Below are 11,529 nucleotides of genomic sequence, written 5' to 3' on the forward strand. Positions count from 1 at the left end.
GTATTCACAGCATTTAAACCCAACATAAAGGGGGGGTACTGGTTCAATTCCATTTTGGTGCAGTCTTTTTAAGAATTGGAAATACCCTAAATGAAAATATTTAGTTTTCCCTCCCTGCAGTGAAAACTTAATCCAAAATGCAGTCAAGTTAAGCAACAAGACAATTGCTCTGGTGAAAACTATCTCTCTACATATTTAACAACTATCAAAACCAAGGTCTGGCTTTAAGCTGTAACTGAATTCTAAGAGTAGGATGGGGGGAGAAACAGAGAAAAGGGAACAACTCCAACTGCAGCCCGACTGGTTTCAAACCAAGCTTTGTTTATTCTATTGAACCTTTATTTAACTAGACAATACAATGACGGCCTACCCCAGAGGACGCTGGGGGAATTGTGCACCGCCCTATGGGACTCCCAATGACGGCCTCCCCCTGAGGACGCTAGGGGAATTGTGCACCGCCCTATGGGACTCCCAATGACAGCCTACCCCGGACGACGCTGGGGGAATTGTGCACCGCCCTATGGGACTCCAATGACGGCCCACCCCAGAGGACGCTGGGGGAATTGTGCACCGCCCTATGGGACTCCCAATGACAGCCTACCCCAGAGGACGCTGGGGGAATTGTGCACCGCCCTATGGGACTCCCAATGACGGCCTCCCCTGAGGACGCTAGGGGAATTGTGCACCGCCCTATGGGACTCCCAATGACAGCCTACCCCGGACGACGCTGGGGGAATTGTGCACCGCCCTATGGGACTCCCAATGACGGCCCACCCCAGACGACGCTGGGGGAATTGTGCACCGCCGTACGGGACTCCCAATGACGGCCTACCCCAGACGACGCTGGGGGAATTGTGCACCGCCCTACGGGACTCCCAATGACGGCCTACCCCAGACGACGCTGGGGGAATTGTGCACCGCCCTACGGGACTCCCAATGACGGCCTACCCCAGACGACGCTGGGGGAATTGTGCACCGCCCTACGGGACTCCCAATGACGGCCTACCCCAGACGACGCTGGGGGAATTGTGCACCGCCCTATGGGACTCCCAATGACGGCCTACCCCAGACGACGCTGGGGGAATTGTGCACCGCCCTACGGGACTCCCAATGACGGCCTACCCCAGACGACGCTGGGGGAATTGTGCACCGCCCTACGGGACTCCCAATGACGGCCTACCCCAGACGACGCTGGGGGAATTGTGCACCGCCCTATGGGACTCCCAATGATGGCCTACCCCAGACGACGCTGGGGGAATTGTGCACCGCCCTACGGGACTCCCAATGACGGCCTACCCCAGACGACGCTGGGGGAATTGTGCACCGCCCTACGGGACTCCCAATGACGGCCTACCCCAGACGACGCTGGGGGAATTGTGCACCGCCCTACGGGACTCCCAATGACGGCCTACCCCAGACGACGCTGGGGAATTGTGCACCGCCCTACGGGACTCCCAATGACGGCCTACCCCAGACGACGCTGGGGGAATTGTGCACCGCCCTACGGGAACTCCCAATGACGGCCTACCCCAGACGACGCTGGGGGAATTGTGCACCGCCCTATGGGACTCCCAATGATGGCCTACCCCAGACGACGCTGGGGGAATTGTGCACCGCCCTATGGGACTCCCAATGACAGCCTACCCCGGACGACGCTGGGGGAATTGTGCACCGCCCTATGGGACTCCCAATGACAGCCTACCCCGGACGACGCTGGGGGAATTGTGCACCGCCCTATGGGACTCCCAATGACGGCCTACCCGGACGACGCTGGGGGAATTGTGCACCGCCCTATGGGACTCCCAATGACGGCCTACCCCAGACGACGCTGGGGGAATTGTGCACCGCCCTATGGGACTCCCAATGACGGCCTACCCCAGACGACGCTGGGGGAATTGTGCACCGCCCTATGGGACTCCCAATGACGGCCTACCCCAGACGACGCTGGGGGAATTGTGCACCGCCCTATGGGACTCCCAATGACGGCCTACCCCAGACGACGCTGGGGGAATTGTGCACCGCCCTATGGGACTCCCAATGACGGCCTACCCCAGACGACGCTGGGGGAATTGTGCACCGCCCTATGGGACTCCCAATGACGGCCTACCCAGATGACGCTGGGGGAATTGTGCACCGCCCTATGGACTCCCAATGACGGCCTACCCCAGACGACGCTGGGGGAATTGTGCACCGCCCTATGGGACTCCCAATGACGGCCTACCCCAGATGACGCTGGGGGAATTGTGCACCGCCCTATGGGACTCCCAATGACGGCCTACCCAGACGACGCTGGGGGAATTGTGCACCGCCCTATGGGACTCCCAATGACGGCCTACCCCAGACGACGCTGGGGGAATTGTGCACCGCCCTATGGACTCCCAATGACGGCCTACCCCAGACGACGCTGGGGGAATTGTGCACCGCCCTATGGGACTCCCAATGACGGCCTACCCCGGACGGACGCTGGGGGGAATTGTGCACCGCCCCTATGGGACTCCCAATGACGGCCTTACCCCGGACGACGCTGGGGGAATGTGCACCGCCCTATGGGACTCCCAATGACGCCTACCCCGGACCGACGATGGGGGAATTGTGCACCGCCCTATCGGGACTCCCCAATGACGGCCTACCCCAGACGACGCTGGGGAATTGTGCACCGCCCTACGGGACTCCCAATGACGGCATACCCCAGACGACGCTGGGGGAATTGTGCACCGCCCTATGGGACTCCCCAATGAGGCCTACCCCCAGACGACGCTGGGGGAATTGGCACGCCCTATGGGACTCCCAATGACGGCCTACCCACGACGACGCTGGGGAATTGTGCACCGCCCTATGGGACTCCCAATGACGGCCTACCCCAGACGACGCTGGGGGAATTGGCACCGCCCTATGGGACTCCCAATGACGGCCTACCCCCAGACGACGCTGGGGGAATTGTGCACCGCCCTATGGGACTCCCAATGACGGCCTACCCCAGACGACGCTGGGGAATTGTGCCACCGCCCTATGGGACTCCCAATGACGGCCTACACCGGACGACGCTGGGGGAATTGTGCACCGCCCTATGGGACTCCCAATGACAGCCCAGACGACGCTGGGAATTGTGCACCGCCCTATGGGACTCCCAATGACAGCCTACCCCGGACGACGCGGGGGAATTGTGCACCGCCCTATGGGACTCCCAATGACGGCCTACCCCGGACGACGCTGGGGGAATTGTGCACCGCCCCTATGGGACTCCCAATGACAGCCTACCCCGGACGACGCTGGGGGAATTGTGCACCGCCCTATGGGACTCCCATGACGGCCTACCCCAACGACGCTGGGGGAATTGGCACCGCCCTATGGACTCCCAATGACAGCCTACCCCGGACGACGCTGGGGGAATTGTNTGGGGGAATTGTGCACCGCCTATGGGACTCCCAATGACGGCCTACCCCAGACGACGCTGGGGGAATTGTGCACCGCCCTATGGGACCCATGACGGCCTACCCAGATTACCCATGGGATTGTGCACCGCCTATGGGACTCCCAATGACGGCCTACCCCACGACGCTGGGAATTGTGCACCGCCCTATGGACTCCCAATGACGCCTACCCCAGATGACGCTGGGGGAATTGTGCACCGCCCTATGGACTCCCAATGACGGCCTACCCCAGACGACGCTGGGGGAATTGTGCACCGCCCTATGGGACTCCCAATGACGGCCTACCCCAGACGACGCTGGGGGAATTGTGCACCGCCCTATGGGACTCCCAATGACGGCCTACCCCAGACGACGCTGGGGGAATTGTGCACCGCCCTATGGGACTCCAATGACGGCCTACCCCGGACGACGCTGGGGGAATTGTGCACCGCCCTATGGGACTCCAATGACGGCCTACCCCGGACGACGCTGGGGGAATTGTGCACCGCCCTATGGGACTCCAATGACGGCCTACCCCGGACGACGCTGGGGGAATTGTGCCGCCCTATGGGACTCCCAATGACGGCCTACCCAGACGACGCTGGGGAATTGTGCACCGCCCTACGGGACTCCCAATGACGGCCTACCCAGACGACGCTGGGGAATTGTGCACCGCCCTATGGGACTCCCAATGACGGCCTACCCCAGACGACGCTGGGGAATTGTGCACCGCCCTATGGACTCCCAATGACGGCCTACCCCAGACGACGCTGGGGGAATTGTGCACCGCCCTATGGACTCCCAATGACGGCCTACCCCAGACGACGCTGGGGGAATTGTGCACCGCCCTATGGGACTCCCAATGACGGCCTACCCCAGACGACGCTGGGGAATTGTGCACCGCCCTATGGGACTCCCAATGACGGCCTACCCCAGACGACGCTGGGGGAATTGTGCACCGCCCTATGGGACTCCCAATGACGGCCTACACCGGACGACGCTGGGGGAATTGTGCACCGCCCTATGGGACTCCCAATGACAGCCTACCCCAGACGACGCTGGGGGAATTGTGCACCGCCCTATGGGACTCCCAATGACAGCCTACCCCGGACGACGCTGGGGGAATTGTGCACCGCCCTATGGGACTCCCAATGACGGCCTACCCCGGACGACGCTGGGGGAATTGTGCACCGCCCTATGGGACTCCCAATGACAGCCTACCCCGGACGACGCTGGGGGAATTGTGCACCGCCCTATGGACTCCCAATGACGGCCTACCCCAGACGACGCTGGGGGAATTGTGCACCGCCCTATGGGACTCCCAATGACAGCCTACCCCGGACGACGCTGGGGGAATTGTGCACCGCCCTATGGGACTCCCAATGACGGCCTACCCCGGACGACGCTGGGGGAATTGTGCACCGCCCTATGGGACTCCCAATGACAGCCGGATGTGATACAGCCTTTTAAAGTGGAGATGTGGATTCAGATGTTGAACTTCAGGGCAGGAGGAATTGAAGGAGAGAAGGGATTAGGGGAGAAAGAGAGAAGAGCAATCCATTGTGACCGTAGCCTGGTCGTGTTGCTACCAACGTTTTGGATTCTGAGCTTTAACTTTAAACTCCTCTCAAAAAGAAGTGTTGTTTTGTGTTCAGGGTCGAGGTCTGCATCACAAATGGCACCATATTCCCTGTATAGTGCACTACTTTTGATCAGGACCCATAGGGCTCTATATAGGGAATGGGGTGCCATTTGGGGCACAAGTTGGTGTTTAGAGTTAGGGGACGTCAAGCGAGGAAAGCGACAAGGTTTTTACTGGTCCCTCAAGATACTGGCTTGGTCCCAATTCTCCCACATTGTTTCCTCTCCTTGTCTCCGTTTCCCTCATAAACATTAATAGGTTGAAGGATACGTTTGGTTTCTACTATCTATTTCCTCTAGCCTGCAGAGACACTGGCTGTGTCCCAATTCCCCCAGGTCTTCCTTGTCTTGTCTCCTCTCTCAGATTCATCACATTCTCCAATACACTCTATATCACACCAACAGATTCATCACTTTCTCCAATACACTCTATATCACACCCAACAGATTCATCACTTTCTCCAGTACACTCTATATCACACCAACAGATTCATCACTTTCTCCAGTACACTCTATATCACACCAACAGATTCATCACATTCTCCAATACACTCTATATCACACCCACAGATTAATCACTTTCCCAATACACTCTATATCACACCAAAAGATTCATCACATTCTCCAATACACTCTATATCACACCAACAGATTCATCACTTTCTCCAGTACACTCTATATCACACCAACAGATTCATCACTTTCCCCAATACACTCTATATCACACCAACAGATTCATCACTTACAGCCACACCTGTCCTCCTCTCCTCTAGCTGTCTGGAGTTACAGGACAGACTGACACACTCTGTCCTCCTCTCCCCTAGCTGTCTGGAGTTACAGACAGACTGACACACTCTGTCCTCCTCTCCCCTAGCTGTCTGGAGTTACAGACAGACTGACACACTCTGTCCTCCTCTCCCCTAGCTGTCTGGAGTTACAGACAGACTGACACACTCTGTCCTCCTCTCCCCTAGCTGTCTGGAGTTACAGACAGACTGACACACTCTGTCCTCCTCTCCTCTAGCTGTCTGGAGTTACAGACAGACAGCCACACTCTGTCCTCCTCTCCCCTAGCTGTCTGGAGTTACAGACAGACAGCCACACTCTGTCCTCCTCTCCTCTAGCTGTCTGGAGTTACAGACAGACAGCCACACTCTGTCCTCCTCTCCTCTAGCTGTCTGGAGTTACAGGACAGACTGACACACTCTGTCCTACTCTCCTCTAGCTGTCTGGAGTTACAGACAGACTGACACACTCTGTCATCCTCTCCCCTAGCTGTCCTGGAGTTACAGACAGACTGACACACTCTGTCCTCCTCTCCGCTAGCTGTCTGGAGTTACAGACAGACTGACACACTCTGTCCTCCTCTCCCCTAGCTGTCTGGAGTTACAGACAGACTGACACACTCTGTCCTCCTCTCCTCTAGCTGTCTGGAGTTACAGACAGACAGCCACACTCTGTCCTCCTCTCCCCTAGCTGTCTGGAGTTACAGACAGACAGCCACACTCTGTCCTCCTCTCCTCTAGCTGTCTGGAGTTACAGACAGACAGCCACACTCTGTCCTCCTCTCCTCTAGCTGTCTGGAGTTACAGACAGACTGCCACACTCTGTCCTCCTCTCCTCTAGCTGTCTGGAGTTACAGACAGACTGACACACTCTGTCCTCCTCTCCCCTAGCTGTCTGGAGTTACAGACAGACAGACACACTCTGTCCTCCTCTCCTCTAGCTGTCTGGAGTTACAGACAGACTGACACACTCTGTCCTCCTCTCCTCTAGCTGTCTGGAGTTACAGACAGACTGACACACTGGTACAATACAAGCATATAAACATTTGTTGACCAGATAAGAATTCCTTTGTGCAGGCAGCATTATTATTGTGGCTGTGGTAGACTCACACAACACTGCATTGTGTGTGTGTGTGTGTGTGTGTGTGGTGTGTGTGTGTGTGTGTGTGTGTGTGTGTGTGTGTGTGTGTGTGTGTGTGTGTGTGTGTGTGTGTGTGTGTGTGTGTGTGTGTGTGTGTGTGTGTGTGTGTGTGTGTGTGTGTGTGTGTGTGTGTGTGTGTGTGTGTGTCTGTCCATTAGTCTGTGTAACCTGTCAGGCCATCTCCAGTAATAGCATCATTACTGACATCATGACTTTATTGGATCGGCTGGCTAGCTGCTCTTTAGGGAACACTGCCCCCCGGCCACTGACATCACACACACGTCACATGTACATACAGATATGTGTCACACACAGTCACACACAGCCCAACTACCCTCACACACACACATCCTAACCCCTTACACACACACACACCAGCCTCAGCACCGACCGGATGCGTGGGTTCAGGGCTGGATCAGTGTTGAGTTGAGACGTAATGCAGGTCGTGTTTAATAAGGCCCTTATAACAAGATGTGGCCCACTGGTGACTCATGTCCACACACACACATGGCCAGTAGCTGTGGATCTGATCTGCCCACAGTGAAATAAGTATGAATGAAAGACCGTCATAGCTATAGTTAGGACTCGTAGAGCTGAATACAAAGAGATGGAGGGAGATACACATGCATACAGAGACACACAGACAGAGAGAGAGAGAGAGGAGAGAGAGAGAGAGAGAGAGAGGTAGAGAGTGAGAGAGACACAGGCAGAGAGGCAGACAGACACACAGACAGAGAGAGAGAGGCAGAGAGAGAGAGAGACACAGGCAGAGAGGCAGACAGACACACAGACAGAGAGAGAGAGGCAGAGAGAGAGAGACACAGGCAGAGAGAGAGAGAGACAGTCAGAGAGGCAGAGAGAGAGATACACAGGCAGAGAGAGAGAGAGAGAGAGAGACATAGGCCGAGAGAGAGAGACAGGCAGAGAGAGAGAGACACAGGCAGAGAGGCAGAGAGAGAGAGAGAGAGAGGCAGAGAGAGATTGGAAAGAATTAACAAAAAAACAGAGCAAACTAGAATGCTATTTGGCCCTACACAGAGAGTACACAGCGGCAGAATACCTGACCACTGTGACTGACCCAAAATTAAGGAAAGCCTTGACTATGTACAGACTCAGTGAGCATAGCCTTGCTATTGAGAAAGGCCGCCGTAGGCAGACATGGCTCTCAAGAGAAGACAGGCTATGTGCTCACTGCCAACAAAATGAGGTGGAAACTGCACTTCCTAACCTCCTGCCCAATGTATGACCATATTAGAGAGACATATTTCCCTCAGATTACACAGATCCACAAAGAATTCGAAAACAAATCCAATTTTGAAAAACTCCCATATCTACTGAGTGAAATTCCACAGTGTGCCATCACAGCAGCAAGATTTGTGACCTGTTGCCACGAGAAAAGGGCAACCAGTGAAGAACAAACACCATTGTAAATACAACCCATATTTATGCTTATTTATTTTATCTTGTGTCCTTTAGCCATTTGTACATTGTTAGAACACTGTATATATATATAATATGACATTTGTAATGTCTTTACTGTTTTGAAACTTCTGTATGTGTAATGTTTACTGTTAATTTTTGTTGTTTCTCACTTTATATATTCACTTTGTATGTTGTCTACCTCACTTGCTTTGGCAATGTTAACACATGTTTCCCATGCCAATAAAGCCCTTGAGAGAGAGAGACACAGGCAGAGAGAGAGAGAGACAGGCAGAGAGAGAGAGACACAGGCAGAGAGGCAGAGAGAGAGAGAGAGAGGCAGAGAGAGAGAGAGACACGGGCAGAGAGGCAGAGAGAGAGAGACACAGGCAGAGAGAGAGAGAGACAGGCAGAGAGAGAGAGACACAGGCAGAGAGGCAGAGAGAGAGAGAGAGAGAGAGAGAGAGACACAGGCAGAGAGTGAGACACAGGCAGAGAGGCAGAGAGAGAGAGGGAGAGAGAGAGATAGAGAGAGAGAGAGAGAGAGAGATAGAGAGAGAGAGAGAGAGAGAGAGAGAGAGAGAGAGAGAGAGAGAGAGAGAGATAGAGAAGTGCTAGCAGAGAAAAGAATGGAGAGAAAATAACATATTATCAGGAGCTTTTGTGTATCAAGATTTCATTCAGTTTCTAATTTAGCTGAAAATGGTGGTGATGATGATGATACAGAAACAACTATGTATCTTGTTCTACCACAGTCTGGGAAGACATAAGCCCCCCAAAACAGCAAAATAACAACTCATTTAAAAAATAAACCGAACAATAACCAGCTGGCATTGGAGAATGCAACAGTCTTCCGGGGAAATAATCGTTATATCTTGAATCAAATCAAACTGTCATTTAGGGTCCATTGGTTTGCTTTTTACATAGTATCACTCATTATTAGTATCGTTGCTACACTCATCCGTCATGTTGTGCAAACGGTGTCTGCCCCGGTAATAACCCAACCCGGGGTGGTAACAGCTGACGGGTGCATGAGCCCCGGTCCCGGTGCACAGATGGTGACGATCACTATTCCGTGACGGTAAAGTCTGTCTGACGGTCGATGCCGCCGAGGTGACAGCGAGTCGCGAGCGGGGACCCCAGGTTTCGCCAGTCACTGCATGCGCATTTGCAAGATTATAAATCAAGCCGTGAAGGCGCGAGCAACCCCCGTTGTCAGTCAGTCTTTCTCTCGCTCTCTCTGTCACACACACAGTCACATAAAGACACTCACATTCCCATGAATATAGTCACTTCGGGAAAATGTAATTGTGCCGATGAAGCGCTCATTTGGAACGCTTACAAATAAATCGATATTCATATTAGCCTCCGAAAACACATTATTATTACAATTATAAACGGGTGAATCCATGTGTGAATAAATTATATTTTGGAGGGGGTGTAGGCTAAAGACACGTCAATCACGAAGCCACACACACACACGCCACATGCGGCTCGTGCAGCCAGCCCGCGAGACGCATCTGCCTCAGCTTTGGCACCAGATACAGTTCTGCTCACAACACCAACCGTCCCGTCCCAGAACCCTTTGCATCACTGTGGGAGCTTGTAGGTCCATGTAGGCTACACCCAGTCCAGGCACCCCTGGCTTGGAGCAACTAATCCCCTACCCGTCCAAACGTTATCAACAGCTGGGTTTCAAATCGGCTATTGAAACCTTTCTTTCTAACAGTTAAATACAGACACAGGTATTAGGTAATCAACTGCTTTCTGTCAGCTTGTTTTATATCCGCTTGGTTTGGGTTCGCTACAGATCGGGCAATAGGCTACAAACCCCTCAATGTTCTTCTACGCTATTTATGCCACTGACCCAAACGGAGCATGTTAGAGGGGACCAGTCCCTTCTCATGCTGTCAGTTAGAATGTTCCACCGGCAACCAATTCGCGCTCCACACACCGCAGACAGAGAAAGCTGTTGAAACCCAGTTGCTATGAGAGCTTAGTCCAAAGCATACCGCGCAGCACCTTCTGTTCCAACTGCAGGTGTTCGTTTCGCAGCGGCTGAGAATCACTTTCAAACAACATATTACACACCAAAAACCGTCAACTGAGAATGTTTTAACGCTATTCAACTACCCCTTGAAAAGAGGCTGATATTGTAATTGAAACACATAAATTAGCCGTAGCCTACCTTTAAATCGCGGTTTCCATTAGAAACGTAGTCTATGATCCGTTCTGCAGCGTTTTAAAAAGGCAGTTAATTATCCCGTGACAGCACCGTGTGATCAAGCTCGGAAGGCGCGAGGGAGAGAGAGAGAGAGAGAGCCAGGAGTGAGTGGGAAGTGCAAGAGAAGGGGAGAGGGAGTGAGGAAGGGGAGAGGGAGTGAGGAAGAAGGGAGAGACCGAGAGACTACTGAATAAGGGGGGTCGCCAACCACTCCCGTTGTGATCAGACTCTAGAAGACGGTTGGACTGATTTAATCACATGGTGTCATGAAATAACGGTAACCATTATCTCTGTATGAAGGCTATAGCATAGTCACAGGGCACACTCCGTCATTTCAACGTGGATAATTGGGTCATATTTGGTTGAGACGTTGATCAATGAGATTACAACCTATATTCACCCCACAAAAAAATCCAATGTGTTATCACCATGCTTTCAAAAATCACAACCAAATTTCCTTTTGGAAAAACATTGTCTGATTTATGGTTTAGTTGTCACCCAAATGTCTATCACTTCACCATTAACCATTTAAAATCACAGCAGAGTTCAAAAGGGAACACAGTGTCAGATGTGTTTATTTATCAAACAGATGAATGTGGTACCACTGTGCTTCATCTAATAGCAGAACCAAATGACCTGGATTACAGTTGAGATTACATTAAAAGTACAGGTTGCAAGTGATAAACGTTGCTTGAGATTCTGCGCAGATTATTATTACATAAGAATACATGTATAGTTACAGTAACCTCAAAATGTGGCCATAGATAAGTTACTTGTTTTCATTTTACGCTATTTACTATATTACAAAGTAATATTGAATTGTGTTTGGTTGACAACGCAACCTATTATCAACATTTAAATGAGATGTATCTACTGCTTGGATAGTTCCATCTGAGCCACTGACTCTGT

At 52.8% G+C, this 11,529-nt stretch overlaps 1 pseudogene; it reads right to left on the bottom strand.

Annotated features, from left to right (window-relative positions):
• LOC109883526 (protein phosphatase 1 regulatory subunit 29-like) overlaps positions 1 to 10,741 on the bottom strand; it is a 233,293-nt pseudogene extending 222,552 nt beyond the window's left edge.
• Between the last annotated feature and the right edge of the window lie 788 nt (positions 10,742 to 11,529).

The sequence above is a fragment of the Oncorhynchus kisutch genome, unplaced genomic scaffold (assembly GCF_002021735.2).
Source record: "Oncorhynchus kisutch isolate 150728-3 unplaced genomic scaffold, Okis_V2 scaffold3873, whole genome shotgun sequence".
Taxonomy (NCBI): Eukaryota; Metazoa; Chordata; class Actinopteri; order Salmoniformes; family Salmonidae; genus Oncorhynchus; species Oncorhynchus kisutch.